This window comes from Saccoglossus kowalevskii, chromosome 9, assembly GCF_978046115.1.
Source record: "Saccoglossus kowalevskii chromosome 9, keSacKowa6.1, whole genome shotgun sequence".
Taxonomy (NCBI): Eukaryota; Metazoa; Hemichordata; class Enteropneusta; family Harrimaniidae; genus Saccoglossus; species Saccoglossus kowalevskii.
In genome coordinates this window covers 5,172,301-5,196,956 of record NC_140649.1, presented here as the reverse complement: position 1 = coordinate 5,196,956, position 24,656 = coordinate 5,172,301, and the positions used below count along the sequence as shown (strand labels likewise).

Here is a 24,656-nt window from a genome sequence, read left to right as displayed (position 1 = left end):
TGGATTTTAGGTATGAGTATCGGTCTTATTTCTGGTCAAGATCGGTAATAAATATGCTCTTATGTGTAAGTGACAGAAGTGTTTCTATGGTCAAAATACATATTTTAATAAATCAATATACAATGCAACTGTTGGCTTACATGTGCTTCTATTGGAGATGCTCTTCTAATAGAGCAAATTTTATTTGGAATAAACAGTGATGACAGAAATGGTACTTTGGTATAAATATGGGTATAGATTTTGCCACTATCCAGGTATAACAATGGTCACACTTTTGAGTACTCAGGGGCACCTTCCTACCCAGCTATGTATCAACTGCCCCTCCCGTGTTTATGACTTCAAAAGTGTTCCTATAATACATTTTCTGTGGGACACGATTGCCACATAATTAAAAGAATAGTTTATGAATCAAGTTGTTAATATTTATATTATGCACAGTACTGAACTGCGGTCACGTGACTTATTAACGAGTATAAGTTGTGCTATTTAATTGTAATATGCGTGGCTGCAGGGTTAATACTAGAAAGTATGTACACTCTGAGATTGTACTGTATTTACTACAGTAAACTGCAGGCACGTTCAGTGGTTTCCCCTGATATAGTTTAAAAAGTTCACAACCCTGTGATCGAATTTCAAATAGGTTTTTGGTTTGACAGATCAATGATCGGATTGGGTTATCATTTTCTTCTAAACTCTGTTAAATATCTCATTCCCCACTTTTTTCTATCACTTTCTGTTTGTAGTTTGGCGTCTGTCAAGTCAAGTTGTTTACTTGAGTTTACATAGAATGCAATGATTTTTCATTTAGCAATGGCTGCAGTAGAGTACAGTCTTGGGAGCATACTGTAAAAAATGTCTTTTTAGCTAGCATGTTATTTTAGCTAATTTAGCTAATCTGTAATTTTGCTAATTCAAGATGTCACTAATTTAAAATAAACTATATTCTCACATGAGATTCTTGATACTTTAGCTAAATTAAGATTCAGTTAATTCATGTATTGAGTCAAATTCGCTAAAATGGAGTATAGCTATTTAAACATGTTTTACAGTTGTGGCTGTACATCCATGGCATCCTTTACATTTTTGTGGGACTGCAAGCTCTCATTCTTCTTGTGCTGTCTTGCCAGTTATTCCGCTACATAAATCTATCAATCAATCATAAACATTTATAATGCACTGGAATGCAAAACTCATTGGCGGATTTAGATGGGGGCCGAGCCCCCCTATTTTTAACAACCAACAGGGCTTCGCACCATCGACGCATGCGAACTTGGCCTTAGGCTAACTTATCGCCCCCTATTCCAGAATCCTAGATCCGCCCCTGAAACTAATCTCTGTTCAATGACTTTTTCTAAATAAGTTGACATCAGTGACATGAGGCATGTCAGATGGAAGGATGTTCCAAAGTTGAAAAAGCATGTTCCCATGTTTTCAATTTATATTGAAAGAACGAAGAACGAAACGCAGGAGTATATATAAATACAGGACACAGAAGTAGTTTGGAACAAGGCCGTACAAGCAGAATAAATTTGTACTCGATACTGTGATGAGTTTTTGTAAAGCTGGGAAAATATGCTCAGATTTTCTAGTACATGTGATGATTCTAGGAACCGTGATTTGGGTTATTTGAAGTAGTTTAATGTTATTTTCTGTCCAAATAAATGTAAATTCCCATAATTAAGTTTGGCAGAGAGTATTGCATGAATTTAAGTGTGACACAAGCCATGTTTACGTGTAACACCACTCAAATAGATAGATTTATCCTGATCACTCCACATGTTCACCAAGTGTACTGCTCAAAATCAGCCTTGTGACCACTCCCGGGTGTCCACTCAGTAAATTTCTCGTGTACAATGTTCAGTTTTCCTGGTGGCATTAGTCCCCAAATGCGAAACACTCTTTCTGTCCTAACAATGATATTCATTGTTACTATGTGATCCGACTAGGAAGTGCAATTGCTGCCTGGGGAGCAGAGAACAGAGGCCGAAAGTGCAAGGCAGAGGTAAAAGCTCAATGGTAAGCCCATTGCTAATGAAGGCAACTCGAAAATGCGTATTATATTCTGTACCACTGTTATTAGACTGTCGACAGTTTTCGGGCCTAATAAAGATTCACTTATTTTCAATCGCGGGAGGCGTGGTAACGATATGCCGAAGCCATTTCAAGTGAGGGCAGTAATGCCCGAGAGACTGTTATAGCATGTATCGCCCTCATGCGTCATTACGTGAAAATTGCCCGGTGACGTTCCTGCTGAGACTTGTCACTCAAACTACGTCATACACCGACGAACCAATCATGAGCGAACGGGTCACCAATAAACAGTAGTAGTAGTTCTACACTCGCTATTTAGAGGGGAGAAAAATGACACATTTTTACAGTGTACGAAAAAAATATTTGATTGATTACGTTTAGCCTGTGATTACAGAATTACGGAATTTATTTTTTCAATTTACGTTGTACGAACAAAAAAATATTGTAATTACGTTGAACGAAAATAACCCTTGTCCCCCTATTTAGTTGTGAATTGACGAAAATGCACGGGATTTCAACCTAGTTACAGTGAAACATGTATGTTTTAATACTGAATCTCTTGTCAGAGGTGTAGCAGTCTGTACACTGATTAGCCATAGAATGGGAACTTACTAGTATTTGTTCCAGGCCGATTATAGTCAGAATGGGGGTGAGGTAATAAAATAAACAAAAGCCAACTTAATCTCAAGGTTTATTTTTTGCACAATACACTTAAATAATACACAAATGCTTAATGTCACAATCGTTCTATACAAAATATAACAAATAAACAGGTCTCGGTACAAAAAATGGAGTATGAAGAAAAATAAGTAGCTCAATAAAATCACTGATTTGGAATACAGTTTAGGTTAAAAGAAAGTTTATTCAGGGGTAATTATTTTTGGAACATGATAAACAACTTGTTTATAAAGAACAGATTTGCAAATAAAAACTGTAGCATCAGTATACTATAATGGTTACAGGGCCGGGCGATCTCTCGATCCCTATTGTATATTTCTTTTATTATCAGAGAAACATACCGAGCACCTGTAGCATCAGTAACAACACTTGCTAACCCTGTGTTCTTCTCAACTACTGTGACACTTATTTCAATCAATCAATAAACAAACTTATAAATAGACAAAACAAACATATACAAAGTATAACATGGTTGTTCACAACACTACACTGTGCTTATAAATAGACAAAACAAACATATACATAGTATAACATGGTTGTTCACAACACTGCACTGTGCTTATAAATAGACAAAACAAACATATACATAGTATAACATGGTTGTTCACAACACTACACTGTGCTTATAAATAGACAAAACAAACATATACATAGTATAACGTGGTTGTTCACAACACTACACTATGCTTATAAATAGACAAAACAAACATATACATAGTATAACATGGTTGTTCACAACACTACACTATGCTTATAAATAGACAAAACAAACATATACATAGTATAACATGGTTGTTCACAACACTACACTGTGCTTATAAATAGACAAAACAAACATATACATAGTATAACATGGTTGTTCACAACACTACACTATGCTTATAAATAGACAAAACAAACATATACATAGTATAACATGGTTGTTCACAACACTACACTATGCTTATAAATAGACAAAACAAACATATACATAGTATAACATGGTTGTTCACAACACTACACTGTGCTTATAAATAGACAAAACAAACATATACATAGTATAACATGGTTGTTCACAACACTACACTATGCTTATAAATAGACAAAACAAACATATACATAGTATAACATGGTTGTTCACAACACTGCACTGTGCTTATAAATAGACAAAACAAACATATACATAGTATAACATGGTTGTTCACAACACTACACTGTGCTTATAAATAGACAAAACAAACATATACATAGTATAACGTGGTTGTTCACAACACTACACTATGCTTATAAATAGACAAAACAAACATATACATAGTATAACATGGTTGTTCACAACACTACACTATGCTTATAAATAGACAAAACAAACATATACATAGTATAACATGGTTGTTCACAACACTACACTGTGCTTATAAATAGACAAAACAAACATATACATAGTATAACATGGTTGTTCACAACACTACACTATGCTTATAAATAGACAAAACAAACATATACATAGTATAACATGGTTGTTCACAACACTACACTATGCTTATAAATAGACAAAACAAACATATACATAGTATATCATGGTTGTTCACAACACTACACTATTCTTGCAAGTTAAAATATCTTGATCTCTGATTCTAGAATATTTGAAATCACAAGTAATGCCACTATTGAATAGAAGGACATTTTTTTCTCATTCTGTATACCATTTCATTTGTTTCAACATTTTTTTTTTAATAGTTGAAGGAAGGGTATTTGAAAGTGCCTGTCAAGTATATGCTAAAAGAATAAATTTGGGCATTGGACAAAATTGTCAAAGAACAGAAAAAAAAAACAGAGAAAAATAATAGTCAAGTTGACAGGCTGACAGGTATGTGGTGAATACACTGGTTGAGGATTCACTTGTGGTAAATGAAATGAAATCAAACAATCTGTTATTGTAATGTAGTGGAATATATTAGGTGATGACCAAATAAACCAGTGGTTTCGCATTTTGAGCACCATTGTCAAATTTTGGTTCCATCTACAAAATAGTTTTGTCCAGTTTGCTTCTCCCCAACAAAGAATGTTGGTAAAAATTGACAAATCTTTTGATCAAAAACGAAAAGCAATATCTAAAACTGACTGTATGGTCCAAAATGATAAAATTTACTGAAAATTTTACAAAATGTGAAAATATTTGCACTGAATTGTTGGCAGGGAAAATAGCAAGTTTGAGCTGAATTCAATTATAGCACTACTTGTTAGCAATGTTTCAATAATTAAGATTTAAGCCTTTTTTGAGATATTATCTCACAGTAGAAACAAATGACATTTTGAACTTTTGCATTTTGAAAATTTGTTCGGTGACCCAGATTTTTTTGTGTTTAATTTTCTGTATCGTCATGGCATAAACCCACAAGTTCCCTCTTTCATTACAAATTCACAAAATACTGTAAAAAGGTTAATTATTCACTGGGTTTTAATTTTGCTTATTTCCCTGACTGGAAAATGCACTATATTAAAACCCAGTGAATATGTAAAATTTAGCACAGAACACATTATCTAAATGATAAAACCATGAATTTAAAACCCACTGAATATGCCTGAAATGCTAAATCAGCGAAATTTAAACCCAGTGAAAATTAGTCATTTTACAGTAGCCCGTTTATAGCCTACACTTTCCTTCAGAAGATTGAAGCAAAAATAACCAATTTTTTTGAGTAAAAACTGAAACTTGACTCAAACTAATTAAATTAGGGTTCGTTTCCAGAAACATTGAAGAATATGAGAAAAAAGTGCAGAAAAATTTTGGGTGAGGAAGTCTGGTGGTGAAAAGGTTCAAAGATTATTTAGCATGAAGTGCAAATATAGAAATTGTGTTTAGTACAGCAGTGCTGAAACTAATACTTTCAAATCCAATATTTATGAAAAAATATCTAATGACTTTAAAAATGATGAACTGTGCAATGTCTGGTTAAGTGCCATGTTACACCAGAACGTGTCATTCCAAGCAACAATTCTCTCATAGCAGTATTCACATTTCCCATCTCTGGGGCATTTATCAATGTTCAGTCCACTGTCAATAAAAACTAATATTGTTTCTTCGAAAAATATATTCCTACATGTACATGGAATTAGAGTAACATCAACAAACCAGTGACAGAATAAATTAACATACACATTGAATAAAACCAACCTGAGCTAAGAACAGACATTATCATAAAATAAAACAGAAACACATGTTATATTTGTGCCCCTAACACTGAATATTCAAAACAAAAATAACTAATTCCAAGTCAATGATTTCAGCAATAATAAGCTAATATATAACCAGCTGAAAATAAGTTTCAATTTTTTAATGTGACACCAAAGGAAAAGGGTCCTTAGCTAACACTAGTATTTTCAATATTCTTAAAAACAAGATTCAAAGCCAAATTAAAGTTTTGCACAACTGAGCATTTTACTGTGAATATATATACATTGCATTATGGGAGATAACTTCCCATTGTATACGAGTATGTACATTTTATCTCATGCCCCCAAGAAAACTTTGAGATATAAATAAATAATGTCACCATAGAAACCAGTGTAAGAATTTGGAAAAAACTACAAAGAACCTACATCAAATAAACATTTTTAAGTGATGTTGACAACCAATACAACTCTTTAGCAATTGGTTGGTAAACTAATGAAACTCTTTTTAGCAGTTAAATGTTATCGGGATATAACAAATACAACTTTTTTATCCATCAAATGCACCAAAATAACCCTTTAATATATTACTATTCATCAATTCAGACTGCAGACAAATGTAAAAAAAAACTTGTGACCTTTTCACCACCAGACACCAAATTTGTCTGCACCTTTTTTTTATATCTTCTTCAATTTTTTTGAAAACGAACCTTAATTTTAGAGCCAACAGACAAAATTTGAGTAAATTTTCAGTTTTTACTCAAAAGAATTTGGGCTATTTTTGTCCAAATCTTTTGAAGAAGAGTGGAGAATATAAATGGGACTATTTTGTGATGAAAAGAGGGAACCAGTGGTGAAAAGATTAACAATATTAAAAACAATAGAACCCAATATAATAGCTGCATGCTGTGAACAACATCATTTTTTTTGTAATAAAATATAATCAAAGAAAGCTTAGAAAGAACTCCCATGTGCTGAGAGTATTGGATTCACATTAAATATAATTTGAAATTACTTAGCTGAAAACTAATTATGCAAATCAGAAAATTAATATGAACAGATTTGAGTGTAAAACTAATGAGGTCTGTGCAATGTAACAAAAACTCTATTTACCAAGTTCAATTGAAATGTGATTAGAACCAAAAAATTATGAATTATTATGCTAATTAGGGAATTAATATGAACAGATTTTTAACCCAAACTAATTAGGTTTGTACATTGTCCTAGGGCATTTTTGTACTAAGTTTCATTAAAATGGAATAATTAGTACTTTAGATATCAGTGTGAAAGCTTAAAATTGGTTAATTATGCAAATTGGGTAATTAATATGTTCAGATTTTAACCCACAATAATCCAGGTCTGTCTATTTTTCTACAGCATCCATGTACAAACATTCATTGATATGTGATGATTAGTACCTGAAATATCAGTGTGAAAGTTGGAAATTAATTAATTATGCAAATTAGGTAATTATATGTACTGATATTACCGTAAAAACTATCAGGTCTGTGCAGTGTCATATGACATTTATGTACCAAGTTTCATTGAAATGTGAGGATTAGTATTCGAGATCATAGTGGAAAAACCGAAAATTGACTAATCATTATGCAAATTAGGTAATTAGTATCCACGGATTATTACCAAAAACTAATCAAAACCTAGCATCAGTTCAGAGCATCTATGTACCAAGTTTCATCAAAATCCAATGAGTGGTTGTTTAGATATCAGTGGAACAGTCATGGAACCACTAAAAATTAGCTAATTATCATGCAAATTAGGTAATTAACGAGTATGGATTTTTACCAAAACCTAATCAAATCTGCGCATTGGCCCACAGCATCTATGCACCAAGTTTCATCAAAAACCGATGTATGGTTCTTGAGATAGCAGTGGAACAGTCGGACACACATACACACACACACACACACACACAGACACACTAACTGCAAAGACTCCCATTTTGTGCTTCAATAAAACACTATCACTACCTCCATCTTTGCAGTCAAATACTGTCAACCAATACAACTATGGAATGTTAGCTCTCAATTTTGTTTATAGACAGAAGAGGTCTATAAAACATACCCTACTACCATGGGAAGTTTTTGTAACAAATAATCGCATACATAATTCCTGAATTTACATTTTAGAAATGACTGTAATATATACTACATTAATATACTTTGACAGTGATCTTTGGTATATAAATAGGAAATTGCTTTAAAACTGCGACACCTTAAAGTAGAAACCTGCTCATAAATTTTGGGAAAGTTGGTCAATGTTCATTAGTTTATTATGTGAAATCATTGGGCTATTAACTCATGGTGCATGTTACAATGATGTATTTTGAGAAAATTGCATTTTTTGACACTTTTTAAAACCCAGATTTTTCAAATAATGCAGTATAAAAAGTGTCTGATCATTCAAAATAAATGATTTTTTCAGTAACATGCCTTGAGATATGACATAATATGCCATAGAAACCTGTAGTAGAAGCTTATAATACTGACAAAATGGCAAAAACTCTTTTTTTAAATTGAAATATCTTGTGTTGCCCGGGAGTATAATTTATTGGAAAATGAATAAATTCTGGGTAATTGCATTTATGAGTAGGCTTCTACCTTAAAGCGCGATAGTCGCCACGCTGCGCATGTGCGACATTTGTGTTGATAAACATTGATTTTCCCACAATCCAATCCTGGGCGCGACTTTCACTGATTACCGCCGGTGACTCCTTCGATATCTTTCAATAACATGAAAATTACTTAATTAAAACTTGGTAACGTCCCAGTTTGTACTCGTTGATCTGCGCAACAGTCAAGGTCGCCGTAAATCTACCACACTTCAAGTTCAGAGAGCTGGTGAGTTATAAATCTCCTACATCTTGTGAATCAGTTTTGAAACACAAAATGTTCACATTTCTACAGTTATTCAGAAGACCACTAGAAACTGATGAATTTTCGGTATGAGAAATTTCAATTTAAGGGTGCTCTAATGATTTGGAGTTGACTCTTGACAAGAAAAGGAGTTCTACTGTGTATAATCTGACACTGCAATCTAGAAAAACAGTTCCTATTTCGCAGCAAAATGTAAATGACTATTATCTTCTATATATATATACATATATAAAGAATTTTTTGTTTTTTACAAAATAAGAATAACACTGATACAATATTTATACAATACGAAAATCAGTCTTGTACATAAATTAATCATATTTAGTAAATAAAAAAATTTCCTCTTTCACTGTTATCATGGAAACCCTCCCGAGATTCAGCATAATGACTTGAATGAGCAGCACACTCTGCCTCTCTGAAATTACAAGACATATAGTTTACATGTAACATACAAAGTAGCAGTCTGCTTTGGTTTTCAGAAACAAATCTATTAATGGTAAGTCTGAGAAAAAAATATCTCTGTTTCTCGTTTCCGCGCGCATTCCAAAATGCACTTGTCTCAAATTCCCCCCATATTAGCTCAGTATTCCAAAAAAAAAAAAAAAATTGCATCGCCGCCTCATTTTAAAATTTCCATGAAACGAGAAACAGAGAATTTTTTTCTGCTGGCCTAAAGTGTTTACATGTTAACAAGATCAGGTGTGCTGTACAATATTGAACTGAGCCAAAAATAAAGAAATTGGCAATTTTAGTTCAGATCACAATTTGAGATGCAAAATTCCAAAGGTGCATTTCTAAAAAGAAATGTTCAATGTTTGTCGCATGCTGTTTCTAGTGTCTTTCTCATCTCAGATTGTAATATGTGTTTAACTGCCTTTTTGAATATATGCTAATAACCTTGCCCATCTTTTTTTCATGCAATCAAACTTTTTAAGTGTGCACTGCACTGGTCAATATCAAACCATTTTGTACACATTTTATGCTGATGTCTTCACCACATTCAATGATGTCATCAGAAATGAGATACTTACCCTACAAATACACTCTGAACAGGAACCATCATTCATCTCCCACCTTTCACCTTCATAATAAATACTAAATACCATTTTGTACACAGTTAATGCTGATGTCATCACCACTTCTAAATGATATCATCAGAAATGGCTATACTGCATATATCTTCTAAGCATATTGGACAGCACTCTCCAACTGTACTAACTGTAGTTTCACAGTTTAACTTCGGGCAGCGTTTCTTTGTGCACTCAATTCTTCCATTCTATGAACAAGTATTAATAAAATTTTATTAAAATTAAATATGTTTTTAAAATATAAATAGAGTAACATGGAGTTCTACATTCCCCAATATGCTATATTGTATAAAACTATGAAGTGATTACTGAAACATGAAAACTTTATAATAAGATGCGTTTAGATATAATGCATTATTTAATATACAAATAAGCATGGTGTATTATTCACACTTTGTACACAATGACTGGTTATAATAATATATGATTCTCCAGACATTAGAAAGCAGGTAGCTATTACTATCTCTACAGTCCCGCTTAAGGGAAGAACGAGCTGTATTTGGCCAGTCTGTTGGACGTCAGTATGGCCAGTCTGTTGGACGTCAGTATGGCCAGTCTGTTGGACGTTAGTATGGCCAGTCTGTTGGACGTCAGTATGGCCAGTCTGTTGGACGTCAGTATGGCCAGTCTGTTGGACGTCAGTATGGCCAGTCTGTTGGACGTTAGTATGGCCAGTCTGTTGGACGTCAGTATGGCCAGTCTGTTGGATGTCAGTATGGCCAGTCTGTTGGATGTCAGTATGGCCAGTCTGTTGGACGTTAGTATGGCCAGTCTGGCCAGTCTGTTGGATGTCAGTATGGCCAGTCTGTTGGATGTCAGTATGGCCAGTCTGTTGGATGTCAGTATGGCCAGTCTGTTGGATGTCAGTATGGCCAGTCTGTTGGATGTCAGTATGGTCAGTCTGTTGGACGTCAGTATGGCCAGTCTGTTGGACGTCAGTATGGCCAGTCTGTTGGATGTCAGTATGGCCAGTCTGTTGGACGTCAGTATGGCCAGTCTGTTGGACGTTAGTATGGCCAGTCTGTTGGACGTCAGTATGGCCAGTCTGTTGGACATCAGTATGGCCAGTCTGTTGGACGTTAGTATGGCCAGTCTGTTGGACGTTAGTGTGGCCAGTCTGTTGGTCGTTGGTATGGCCAGTCTGTTGGATGTCAGTATGGCCAGTCTGTTGGACGTTAGTATGGCCAGTCTGTTGGACGTTAGTGTGGCCAGTCTGTTGGTCGTTGGTATGGCCAGTCTGTTGGATGTCAGTATGGCCAGTCTGTTGGATGTCAGTATGGCCAGTCTGTTGGACGTCAGTATGGCCATTCTGTGGGACATCAGTATGGCCAGTCTGTTGGACGTCAGTATGGCCAGTCTGTTGGATGTCAGTATGGCCAGTCTGCTGGATGTCAGTATGGCCAGTCTGTTGGATGTCAGTATGGCCAGTCGGTTGGACGTCAGTATGACCAGTCTGTTGGACGTTAGTATGGCCAGTCTAATGGACGTTAGTATGGCCAGTCTGTTGGACGTCAGTATGGCCAGTCTGTTGGATGTCAGTATGGCCAGTCTGTTGGACGTCAGTATGGCCAGTCTGTTGGACGTTAGTATGGCCAGTCTGTTGGACGTCAGTATGGCCAGTCTGTTGGACGTCAGTATGGTCAGTCTGTTGGACGTCAGTATGGCCAGTCTGTTGGACGTCAGTATGGCCAGTCTGTTGGACGTCAGTATGGCCAGTCTGTTGGATGTCAGTATGGCCAGTTTGTTGGACGTTAGTATGGCCAGTCTGGCCAGTCTGTTGGATGTCAGTATGGCCAGTCTGTTGGATGTCAGTATGGCCAGTCTGTTGGATGTCAGTATGGCCAGTCTGTTGGACGTCAGTATGGCCAGTCTGTTGGACGTCAGTATGGCCAGTCTGTTGGATGTCAGTATGGCCAGACTGTTGGACGTCAGTATGGCCAGTCTGTTGGACGTTAGTATGGCCAGTCTGTTGGACGTCAGTATGGCCAGTCTGTTGGACGTCAGTATGGCCAGTCTGTTGGACGTCAGTATGGCCAGTCTGTTGGACGTCAGTATGGCCAGTCTGTTGGATGTCAGTACGGCCAGTCTGTTGGACGTTAGTATGGCCAGTCTGTTGGACGTTAGTGTGGCCAGTCTGTTGGTCGTTGGTATGGCCAGTCTGTTGGATGTCAGTATGGCCAGTCTGTTGGATGTCAGTATGGCCAGTCTGTTGGACGTCAGTATGGCCAGTCTGTTGGACATCAGTATGGCCAGTCTGTTGGACGTCAGTATGGCCAGTCTGTTGGATGTCAGAATGGCCAGTCTGTTGGATGTCAGTATGGCCAGTCTGTTGGATGTCAGTATGGCCAGTCGGTTGGACGTCAGTATGGCCAGTCTGTTGGACGTTAGTATGGCCAGTCTAATGGACGTTAGTATGGCCAGTCTGTTGGACGTCAGTATGGCCAGTCTGTTGGATGTCAGTATGGCCAGTCTGTTGGACGTCAGTATGGCCAGTCTGTTGGACGTTAGTATGGCCAGTCTGTTGGACGTCAGTATGGCCAGTCTGTTGGACGTCAGTATGGCCAGTCTGTTGGACGTCAGTATGGCCAGTCTGTTGGACGTCAGTATGGCCAGTCTGTTGGATATTAGTATGGCCAGTCTGTTGGATGTCAGTATGGCCAGTCTGTTGGATGTTAGTATGGCCAGTCTGTTGGACGTTAGTGTGGCCAGTCTGTTGGTCGTTGGTATGGCCAGTCTGTTGGATGTCAGTATGGCCAGTCTGTTGGATGTCAGTATGGCCAGTCTGTTGGACGTCAGTATGGCCAGTCTGTTGGACATCAGTATGGCCAGTCTGTTGGACGTCAGTATGGCCAGTCTGTTGGATGTCAGTATGGCCAGTCTGTTGGATGTCAGTATGGCCAGTCTGTTGGATGTCAGTATGGCCAGTCGGTTGGACGTCAGTATGGCCAGTCTGTTGGACGTTAGTATGGCCAGTCTGTTGGACGTTAGTATGGCCAGTCTGTTGGATGTTAGTATGGCCAGTCTAATGGACGTTAGTATGGCCAGTCTGTTGTTAGTTGGTATAGCCAGTCTGTTGGATATTAGTATGGCCAGTCTGTTGGACGTCAGTATGGCCAGTCTGTTGGATGTCAGTATGGCCAGTCTGTTGGACGTCAGTATGGCCAGTCTGTTGGATGTCAGTATGGCCAGTCTGTTGGACGTCAGTATGGCCAGTCGGTTGGACGTCAGTATGGCCAGTCTGTTGGACGTTAGTATGGCCAGTCTGTTGGACGTTAGTATGGCCAGTCTGTTGGATGTTAGTATGGCCAGTCTAATGGACGTTAGTATGGCCAGTCTGTTGTTAGTTGGTATAGCCAGTCTGTTGGATATTAGTATGGCCAGTCTGTTGGACATCAGTATGGCCAGTCTAATGGACGTTAGTATGGCCAGTCTAATGGACGTTAGTATGGCCAGTCTGTTGGTCGCTGGTAAGGCCAGACTGTTGGATATTAGTATGGCCAGTCTGTTGGATGTCAGTATGGCCAGTCTGTTGGATGTTAGTATGGCCAGTCTGTTGGACGTCAGTATGGCCAGTCTGTTGGATATTAGTATGGCCATGTACTAATTACATGCATCCCAGGGCTGACGAGAAATGTGCTAATTACATGCTTCGCAGGGCTGACGAGAAATGTTCTAATTACATGAAACCCAGGGCTGACGAGAAATGTACTAATTACATGCATCCCAGGGCTGACGAGAAATGTTCTAATTACATGCATCCCAGGGCTGACGAGAAATGAACTAATTACATGCATCCCAGGGCTGACGGGAAATGTATTAATTACATGCATCCCAGGGCTGACGAGAAATGTACTAATTACATGCATCCCAGGGCTGACGAGAAATGTACTAATTACATGCATCCCAGGGCTGACGAGAAATGTACTAATTACATGCATCCCAGGGCTGACGAGAAATCTACTAATTACATACATCCCAGGGCTGACGAGAAATCTACTAATTACATGCATCCCAGGGCTGATGAGAAATGTACTAATTACATGCATCCCAGGGCTGATGAGAAATCTACTAATTACAAACATCCCAGGGCTGACGAGAAATCTACTACATGTAATTACATGCATCCCAGGGCTGATGAGAAATATACTAATTACATGCATCCCAGGGCTGACGAGAAATCTACTAATTACATGCATCCCAGGGCTGATGAGAAATATACTAATTACATGCATTCCAGGGCTGACGAGAAATGTTCTAATTACTAGCATCTCAGGGCTGATGAGAAATGTACTAATTACATGCATCCCAGGGCTGCTGAGAATTGTACTAATTACAGGCATCCCAGGGCTGACGAGAAATGTACTAATTGATGCATCCCAGAGCTGACGAGAAATCTACTAATTACATGCATCCCATGGCTGATGAGAAATGTACTAATTACATGCATCCCAGGGCTGACGAGAAATGTTCTAATTACATGCATCCCAGGGCTGACGAGAAATAAACTAATTACATGCATCCCAGGGCTGACGGGAAATGTACTAATTACATGCATCCCAGGGCTGACAAGAAATGTACTAATTACATGCATCCCAGGGCTGACGAGAAATGTACTAATTACATGCATCCCAGGGCTGACGAGAAATGTACTAATTACATGCATGCCAGGGCTGACGAGAAATGTACTAATTACATGCATCCCAGGGCTGACGAGAAATGTACTAATTACATGCATCCCAGGGCTGACGAGAAATGAACTAATTACATGAAACCCAGGGCTGATGAGAAATGTACTAATTACATGCATCCCAGGGCCGACGAGAAATGTTCTAATTACATGCATCCCAGGGCTGACGAGAAATGAACTAATTACATGCATCCCAGGGCTGAGGAGAAATGTTCTAATTACATGCATCCCAGGGCTGACGAGAAATCTACTAATTACATGCATCCCAGGGCTGATGAGAAATATACTAATTACATGCATCCCAGGGCTGACGAGAAATGTTCTAATTACTTGCATCTCAGGGCTGATGAGAAATGTACTAATTACATGCATCCCAGGGCTGTTGAGAATTGTACTAATTACAGGCATCCCAGGGCTGACGAGAAATGTACTAATTAATGTATCCCAGAGCTGACGAGAAATCTACTAATTACATGCATCCCAGGGCTGACGAGAAATGTACTAATTACATGCATCCCAGGGCTGATGAGAAATGTACTAATTACATGCATCCCAGGACTGACGAGAAATCTACTAATTACATGCATCCCAGGGCTGACGAGAAATGTACTAATTACATGCATCCCAGGGCTGACGAGAAATGTTCTAATTACATGCATCTCAGGGCTGACGAGAAATGTACTAATTACATGCATCCCAGGGCTGACGAGAAATGTTCTAATTACATGCATACCAGGGCTGACGAGAAATGTACTAATAACATGCATCCCAGGGCTGACGAGAAATGTACTAATTACATGCATCCCAGGGCTGACGAGAAATGTACTAATTACATACATCCCAGGGCTGACGAGAAATCTACTAATTACATGCATCCCAGGGCTGACGAGAAATCTACTAATTACATGCATCCCAGGGCTGACGAGAAATGTTCTAATTACATGCATCCCAGGGCTGACGAGAAATGTACTAATTACATGCATCCCAGGGCTGACGGGAAATGTACTAATTACATGCATCCCAGGGCTGACAAGAAATGTACTAATTACATGCATCCCAGGGCTGACGAGAAATGTACTAATTACATGCATCCCAGGGCTGATGAGAAATGTACTAATTACATGCATCTCAGGGCTGACGAGAAATCTACTAATTACATGCATCCCAGGGCTGACGAGTAATGTACTAATTACATGCATCCCAGGGCTGACGAGAAATGTACTAATTACATGCATCCCAGGGCTGACGAGAAATGTGCTAATTACATGCATCCCAGGGCTGACGAGAAATGAACTAATTACATGCATCCCAGGGCTGACGGGAAATGTACTAATTACATGCATCCCAGGGCTGACAAGAAATGTACTAATTACATGCATCCCAGGGCTGACGAGAAATGTACTAATTACATGCATCCCAGGGCTGACGAGAAATCTACTAATTACATACATCCCAGGGCTGACGAGAAATCTACTAATTACATGCATCCCAGGGCTGATGAGAAATATACTAATTACATGCATCCCAGGGCTGACGAGAAATGTTCTAATTACTTGCATCTCAGGGCTGATGAGAAATGTACTAATTACATGCATCCCAGGGCTGTTGAGAATTGTACTAATTACAGGCATCCCAGGGCTGACGAGAAATGTACTAATTAATGCATCCCAGAGCTGACGAGAAATCTACTAATTACATGCATCCCAGGGCTGATGAGAAATGTACTAATTACATGCATCCCAGGGCTGACGAGAAATCTACTAATTACATGCATCCCAGGGCTGACGAGAAATGTACTAATTACATGCATCCCAGGGCTGACGAGAAATGTACTAATTACATGCATCCCAGGGCTGACGAAAAATGTGCTAATTACATGCATCCCAGGGCTGACGAGAAATGTTCTAATTACATGAAACCCAGGGCTGATGAGAAATGTACTAATTACATGCATCCCAGGGCCGACGAGAAATGTTCTAATTACATGCATCCCAGGGCTGACGAGAAATGAACTAATTACATGCATCCCAGGGCTGACGGGAAATGTACTAATTACATGCATCCCAGGGCTGACAAGAAATGTACTAATTACATGCATCCCAGGGCTGACGAGAAATGTGCTAATTACATGCATCCCAGGGCTGACGAGAAATGTACTAATTACATGCATCCCAGGGCTGACGAGAAATGTTCTAATTACATGCATCCCAGGGCTGACGAGAAATCTACTAATTACATACATCCCAGGGCTGACGAGAAATCTACTAATTACATGCATCCCAGGGCTGACGAGAAATATACTAATTACATGCATCCCAGGGCTGACGAGAAATGTTCTAATTACTTGCATCTCAGGGCTGATGAGAAATGTACTAATTACATGCATCCCAGGGCTGTTGAGAATTGTACTAATTACAGGCATCCCAGGGCTGACGAGAAATGTACTAATTAATGCATCCCAGAGCTGACGAGAAATCTACTAATTACATGCATCCCAGGGCTGACGAGAAATGTACTAATTACGTGCATCCCAGGGCTGACGAGAAATGTACTAATTACATGCATCCCAGGGCTAACGAGAAATGTTCTAATTACATGCATCTCAGGGCTGACGAGAAATGTACTAATTACATGCATCCCAGGGCTGACGAGAAATGTTCTAATTACATGCATTCCAGGGCTGACAAGAAATATACTAATTACATGCATCCCAGGGCTGATGTGAAACGTACTAATTACATGCATCCCAGGGCTGACGAGAAATGTACTAATTACATGCATCCCAGGGCTGACGAGAAATGTACTAATTACATGCATGCCAGGGCTGACGAGAAATGTACTAATTACATGCATCCCAGGGCTGACGAGAAATGTACTAATTACATGCATCCCAGGGCTGACGAGAAATGAACTAATTACATGCATCCCAGGGCTGACGAGAAATGTGCTAATTACATGCATCCCAGGGCTGACGAGAAATGTTCTAATTACATGAAACCCAGGGCTGACGAGAAATGTACTAATTACATGCATCCCAGGGCTGATGAGAAATGTACTAATTACATGCATCCCAGGGCTGACGAGAAATCTACTAATTACATGCATCCCAGGGTTGACGAGAAATGTACTAATTACATGCATCCCAGGGCTGACGAGAAATGTACTAATTACATGCATCCCAGGGCTGACGAGAAATGTTCTAATTACATGCATCTCAGGGCTGACGAGAAATGTACTAATTACATGCATCCCAGGGCTGACGAGAAATGTTCTAATTACATGCATTCCAGGACTGACAAGTAATGTACTAATTACATGCATCCCAGGGCTGACGAGAAATGTTCTAATTACTTGCATCTCAGGGCTGATGAGAAATGTACTAATTACATGCATCCCAGGGCTGTTGAGAATTGTACTAATAACATGCATCCCAGGGCTGACGAGAAATGTACTAATTACATGCATCCCAGGGCTGACGAGAAATGTACTAATTACATACATCCCAGGGCTGACGAGAAATCTACTAATTACATGCATCCCAGGGCTGACGAGAAATATACTAATTACATGCATCCCAGGGCTGACGAGAAATGTTCTAATTACTTGCATCTCAGGGCTGATGAGAAATGTACTAATTACATGCATCCCAGGGCTGTTGAGAATTGTACTAATTACAGGCATCCCAGGGCTGACGAGAAATGTACTAATTAATGCATCCCAGAGCTGACGAGAAATCTACTAATTACATGCATCCCAGGGCTGACGAGAAATGTACTAATTACGTGCATCCCAGGGCTGACGAGAAATGTACTAATTGCATGCATCCCAGGGCTGACGAGAAATGTTCTAATTACATGCATCCCAGGGCTGACGAGAAATGAACTAATTACATGCATCCCAGGGCTGACGAGAAATGTACTAATTACATGCATCCCAGGGCTGACGAGAAATGTACTAATTACATGCATCCCAGGGCTGACGAGAAATGTTCTAATTACATGCATCTCAGGGCTGACGAGAAATGTACTAATTACATGCATCCCAGGGCTGACGAGAAATGTTCTAATTACATGCATTCCAGGACTGACAAGTAATGTACTAATTACATGCATCCCAGGGCTGACGAGAAATGTTCTAATTACTTGCATCTCAGGGCTGATGAGAAATGTACTAATTACATGCATCCCAGGGCTGTTGAGAATTGTACTAATAACATGCATCCCAGGGCTGACGAGAAATGTACTAATTACATGCATCCCAGGGCTGACGAGAAATGTACTAATTACATACATCCCAGGGCTGACGAGAAATCTACTAATTACATGCATCCCAGGGCTGACGAGAAATATACTAATTACATGCATCCCAGGGCTGACGAGAAATGTTCTAATTACTTGCATCTCAGGGCTGATGAGAAATGTACTAATTACATGCATCCCAGGGCTGTTGAGAATTGTACTAATTACAGGCATCCCAGGGCTGACGAGAAATGTACTAATTAATGCATCCCAGAGCTGACGAGAAATCTACTAATTACATGCATCCCAGGGCTGACGAGAAATGTACTAATTATGTGCATCCCAGGGCTGACGAGAAATGTACTAATTGCATGCATCCCAGGGCTGACGAGAAATGTTCTAATTACATGCATCCCAGGGCTGACGAGAAATGAACTAATTACATGCATCCCAGGGCTGACGGGAAATGTACTAATTACATGCATCCCAGGGCTGACGAGAAATGTACTAATTACATGCATCCCAGGGCTGACGAGAAATGTACTAATTACATGCATCCCAGGGCTGACGAGAAATCTACTAATTACATGCATCCCAGGGCTGACGAGAAATCTACAAATTACATGCATCCTAGGGCTGACGAGAAATCTACTAATTACATACATCCCAGGGCTGACGAGAAATCTACTAATTACATGCATCCCAGGGCTGATGAGAAATATACTAATTACATGCATCCCAGGGCTGACGAGAAATGTTCTAATTACTTGCATCTCAGGGCTGATGAGAAATGTACTAATTACATGCATCCCAGGGCTGTTGAGAATTGTACTAATTACAGGCATCCCAGGGCTGACGAGAAATGTACTAATTACATGCATCCCAGGGCGGATGAGAAATGTACTAAATACATGCATCCCAGGGCTGACGAGAAATGTTCTAATTACATGCATTCCTGGGCTGACAAGAAATGTACTAATTACATGCATCCCAGGGCTGACGAGAAATGTACTAATTACATGCATCCCAGGGCTGACGAGAAATCTACTAATTACATGCATCCCAGGGCTGACGAGAAATCTACTAATTACATGCATACCAGGGCTGACGAGTAATGTACGACTGAGCTCCTACAATTTCACGTTCTTTCTGCCTGAGGAGTCTTCACTGAGTTTCCTCTTTGTTTCAATAGGATCCGTAAAGGTATCGTGATTATTTGTGTTAACTTTATTATTCTTTTTGACATAAATCTGTCATTTATTTGGTTGGTTTTAATTTTTGGTTGTGACTGAGTCACGCCGGCAGCCAAACCAAGATGGCTGCCATCACGGCGAGCCAACGTGGCAGCCCTTTTCAGGGCTTGACTCGCAAACATGGCATTAGGTGTCAATCAATTTATGGGGTTGCCATAGAATCATATGTATCTAGCATTGCTGAAATTGTTGATGCTAAAAATATTGTTGCTGCATCTCGTGCAAATGGAATGGTTTTGTGTTTTTTAGACTCAATTGCGTCTGTTGAAAAGGCGTGCATGCATGGCTGCACGATTGCCGACATGCATGTTGAGATCGAACCACTGGTTAAACCGGCAACAAAGATAATTTTATCTGGCGTACCACCCTTCATACCAGACTATACTATTGAAGCCGAATTAAAAAGATATGGTCGAGTGGTTAGCTCAATTAGAGTCATTCTCGGCTGTTAAAAACCCACGTTTAAGACACGTGAAATCATTCCGTAGACAGGTATATATGATGTGCGATGACAAAATAGAAGGCGCACTAAATGTTGTGCATGAAGAAAGAAATTACCGCATATACCTGTCTACGGACGAAATAATATGTCATAAATGCGTCAAAAAAGGACATATACAGCGTAACTGTAGGGAACAAGACACCTCATTAACTGATAAACGACCAAGTACACGTGGCGATCAAAACGATCAAAACATAAACAAAACTAATAAAACTGGTGACAACGAAAAACGTGATGAAAACGATCAGTCGAAAACAGCAATCAATATCGATGATGAAAACAACATGGAAATCGATAACACTACAGTAACCACAGATAATGATGAAAACGAAACACAAACCGGAATAGCGAAAAACCCAAACGATGTTATTGAAGTCTCGACACGTCAAGATCACTTTCATGCAAATAACCGTAATATAGAAAACAAAGTAGGTACTGGAAAAAGAGGCAATTATGACGTAACTCAAGATGAATCTGCAGCTGTTGTTAAAAGTTTTCTCGATGACGTCCTTGACAAAGCTACTAAAAAAGATAAAAACAACGATGAGGAGAAGGTACTAACCCCTCCCTCAACTTCAACACCTTCGGGTAATACCTTTATCTCTTCTTTCCCTTGTTCTCCTACTACCTTCGTTGATCCTTTTGATTCTTTTGATCGACTGCGATTCAACAACCCTACTGAACAAAATGAAGACATGGATGAGCGAGAGTCTGTTGCGTCAGACATTTCTGACCTCTCTCAAATACTACCTGATGATATTAAATCGCACGGCAAGATGCTTTCGAATGAATCCGTTTTATCTTTCCTGAAAAAATCCTTTCATTCTAAACGAATAGTCGAACATGCCACTGCCTTCTGCCCGGACCTGAAAACACTTATTCGTTCCATTAATCACGTGCGTAAGAACACCGAGATGCCACATAAAGAAAAGATTCGAGTGCAACGCATGACTGCAAAGCTTGTATCTCACCACCTTAAAATATCACAAAAAGAAGAAGATAATACTGACGAAGCTACTGAAAACCAAGTGCTAGTATATTAAATAAAAGACGTGGCATTCCAAAACTGGTAAAGAAGAAAAAGACATAATGCTGTTTGTAACGACTTGTATTAATAAAATAAACATGGCTATATTGCATACTTATTTAGCATCTTATCATTCATGTGTGATTTTTTCACCATCTATGTCAAGAAATAAAATTATTTTAAATAAACTGACAATGTTCTTCTCATCATGTCTGTTCCTCGTATTTTTCGAGTAACTAATATCTTACACATGAATAATTTATTAATAAAGTATATTATAACTTACCTCTTTTTTTTCATATGGTCAGCAATTATGGCTCCGTTGGTTTTTTGCGATGATTGGTTATGTTTTTCTCACTTTGATTTCCCTGGTCTTTTTCTTACTTGGTTTTCAGAAACGGGCGTAAATATGTCTTGTGTTTTCTTGCCAAAGGTGCACGATATTTACTTTTCTCTTAATCATGACTAATTTCTCTGGTTTGACATGGAACGTTCACGGATGTTGGAATTCCTTAAAAAGATATCAGCTTTTTGAGTTTCTGAAAATAAACCACCAATGTGACTTCTACTTTCTTCAAGAAACTCACACGACCCGCACAGATGAATCAACATGGCAAGTAGTATGGAGAGGACAATCCTTTTTCTCACATGCTAACTCTCACTCGGCGGGTGCCGCCATTCTGTTCAATCCTAATAAACAATTCCGCATTATTGATCATAACAATATTGTACCTGGACATATGCTACATGTACATGTACATATTGACGGGACACCTGTTCTTTTAATAAACGTGTACACTCCCACAAACGGAAATGAGCGTCTGATCTTTTTTAAAACTCTAAAACATTTCTTAAACAGATTAAATAATGATCCTGTTATTATTGGAGGGGATATAAATTGCACTCTAAATCATCTACTTGATATAGCTGACAGCCCCGAGCCCCACCCTGCTTCGTCAAAGTTTCTTTCAGGTATCTTGTCTCGCTTTAAACTCACCGATTCGTGGCGTTACTTAAATCGTAGTTCTCGTCAATATACATGGTCAAGAAATGACAGTAAATTGCGCATTGATACCTTCCTTGTCTCAAAGTCTATAATTTCCCGTGTTAAACATTGTTCAATTTATCCACATTTTAATTTTTCTGATCATCATATTGTTAAAATTTGTATCTCATTTAAACACATAAATACACGTAATCCTGTATGGTGTCTTAACACCAGTTTACTTAACGACAATGATTACTGTGACATTATTGACAAATACTGGCAACACTGGAGAAACGAAAAATCACGATTTCAAACAATACAACAATGGTGGGACATTGGAAAGCACAATATCAGAGAGCTGACGAAACAGTACAGCACAAAGCTTAGTGCTAACCTTAAACATATTAAACATGATCTTCACAGCGAGATTAACAATATTGAACGCGAAGCTGAACAAGACCCGCTATTACATGACATTTTACAAGAAAAGAAATCAATACTCGAAAAAATTATTAAATCTGAAGCGAAGGGCGCAGCAGTGAGAGCACGACACAGATACCTCAATGAGAGCGACGCCCCTACTGCTTTTTCTATGACACTGAAAAGCAAAAAGGAAATCGAAAAGCTATAAGTCAGCTTGAACGAAATGACGGGTCATTGACAGAGTCTCAAATTGAGATCAGAAAAATGGTCCGTGATTTTTATTGTAACCTTTTCTCACCTGATACAATATGTAGCGACTCTCAAAATAAAATACTTTCCCATCTTCCTCAACTCCATGAATCCATGAAAGATGACCTTGATGCCCCCCTCTCTCATGAAGAGTTAACCATTGCCGTAAAACTACTATCTAACGGTAAAACACCAGGAATAGATGGGCTCCCTGGAGAATTTTATAAACGTTTTTGGAACGTCCTTGGCAATGATCTCCTTGAAGTACTTTCAGCTTCGATCGAAGACGGTGAACTGCCATTATCGTGCCGCCGGGCTGTAATATCTCTTCTGCCTAAAAATGGAAACAATAACCAACTAAAAAACTGGAGGCCCGTAAGTTTATTATGCGCAGATTATAAGATACTTACCAAGGCATTATCACTCAGACTCAGACCTGCATTACCAACTATAATACATGAAGATCAGACATATTCCATCACAGGGAGACAAATATTTGACAACATCAATCTCGTTCGAGACGTAATATCTTATACCAATAGTAATAACTTGCCTCTCGGTATCGTCTCGCTTGATCAGGAAAAGGCATTTGATAGGATTCACCATGGATACCTAATTAACACCCTGCAAGCCTTTGGCTTTGGAGATCAGTTTATCAGTTACATCAAGCTGATTTATACAAATACTCAAAGCTTGGTCAGGATTAACAATGCACTTACCAGCCCTATAGACTTCAAACGCGGGATACGACAGGGATGCTCATTGTCTGGTCAATTATACTCAATCGCAATAGAGCCCCTGTTACATAAAATTAGAACAGAAAGCGATATCCGAGGTATCAACGTCTGAAACTCTAATGGTAAATGTGTCATTATGACTGCTTATGCGGATGATGTGAGCTTTTTTCTCACTGAAAATGACGATTTCGCCAAGCTAGACAAATGGTTACGAGTGTACCAAAATGCGAGTAATTCGCGTGTCAACTTTCTGAAATCAAAAGGCCTTTGGGTTGGAAGATGGAAACAACGTACTGATCTTCAAACTATACTGCTAAACTTTTTCTGGCAAGGACGTCATTGGGTTTCGTCAGTTTCTGTGTATATGATACCGAGTGAGGGCGGTCATGGATTAATACACTTGCCTACCCGCATACTAGCTTTTCGTCTCCAATATATCCAAAGATACCTTTATGCTGGGTCAAAACATCCATGTTTCACCCTCACGGATTATTTTCTTAAAACTATTCATGGATTGAATTATAATAAACAAATGTTTATTATTGATATTCCTGTTTTCAACACTGTTATTCCTGACTTTTACTCTAGTCTCATAAACGCATGGTCATCAATTAACACAATTAGAAAAGACGAACCAGACACATACCAGGATATTTCCCAGGAACCACTTTTCTTTAATTCACTTGTTTTACATCCAGTTCAAAACAGGCC

General features: G+C 38.8%; 1 long non-coding RNA gene across 1 annotated transcript; it reads right to left on the bottom strand.

Annotated features, from left to right (window-relative positions):
• Positions 1–2,704: 2,704 nt before the first annotated feature.
• Positions 2,705–3,474, bottom strand: LOC146738067 (uncharacterized). The gene is made up of 2 exons (XR_014930492.1): positions 3,058–3,474; positions 2,705–2,962 (listed from the first exon to the last, which is right to left on the bottom strand). It is a non-coding gene; the product is annotated as an uncharacterized LOC146738067 (long non-coding RNA).
• Between the last annotated feature and the right edge of the window lie 21,182 nt (positions 3,475–24,656).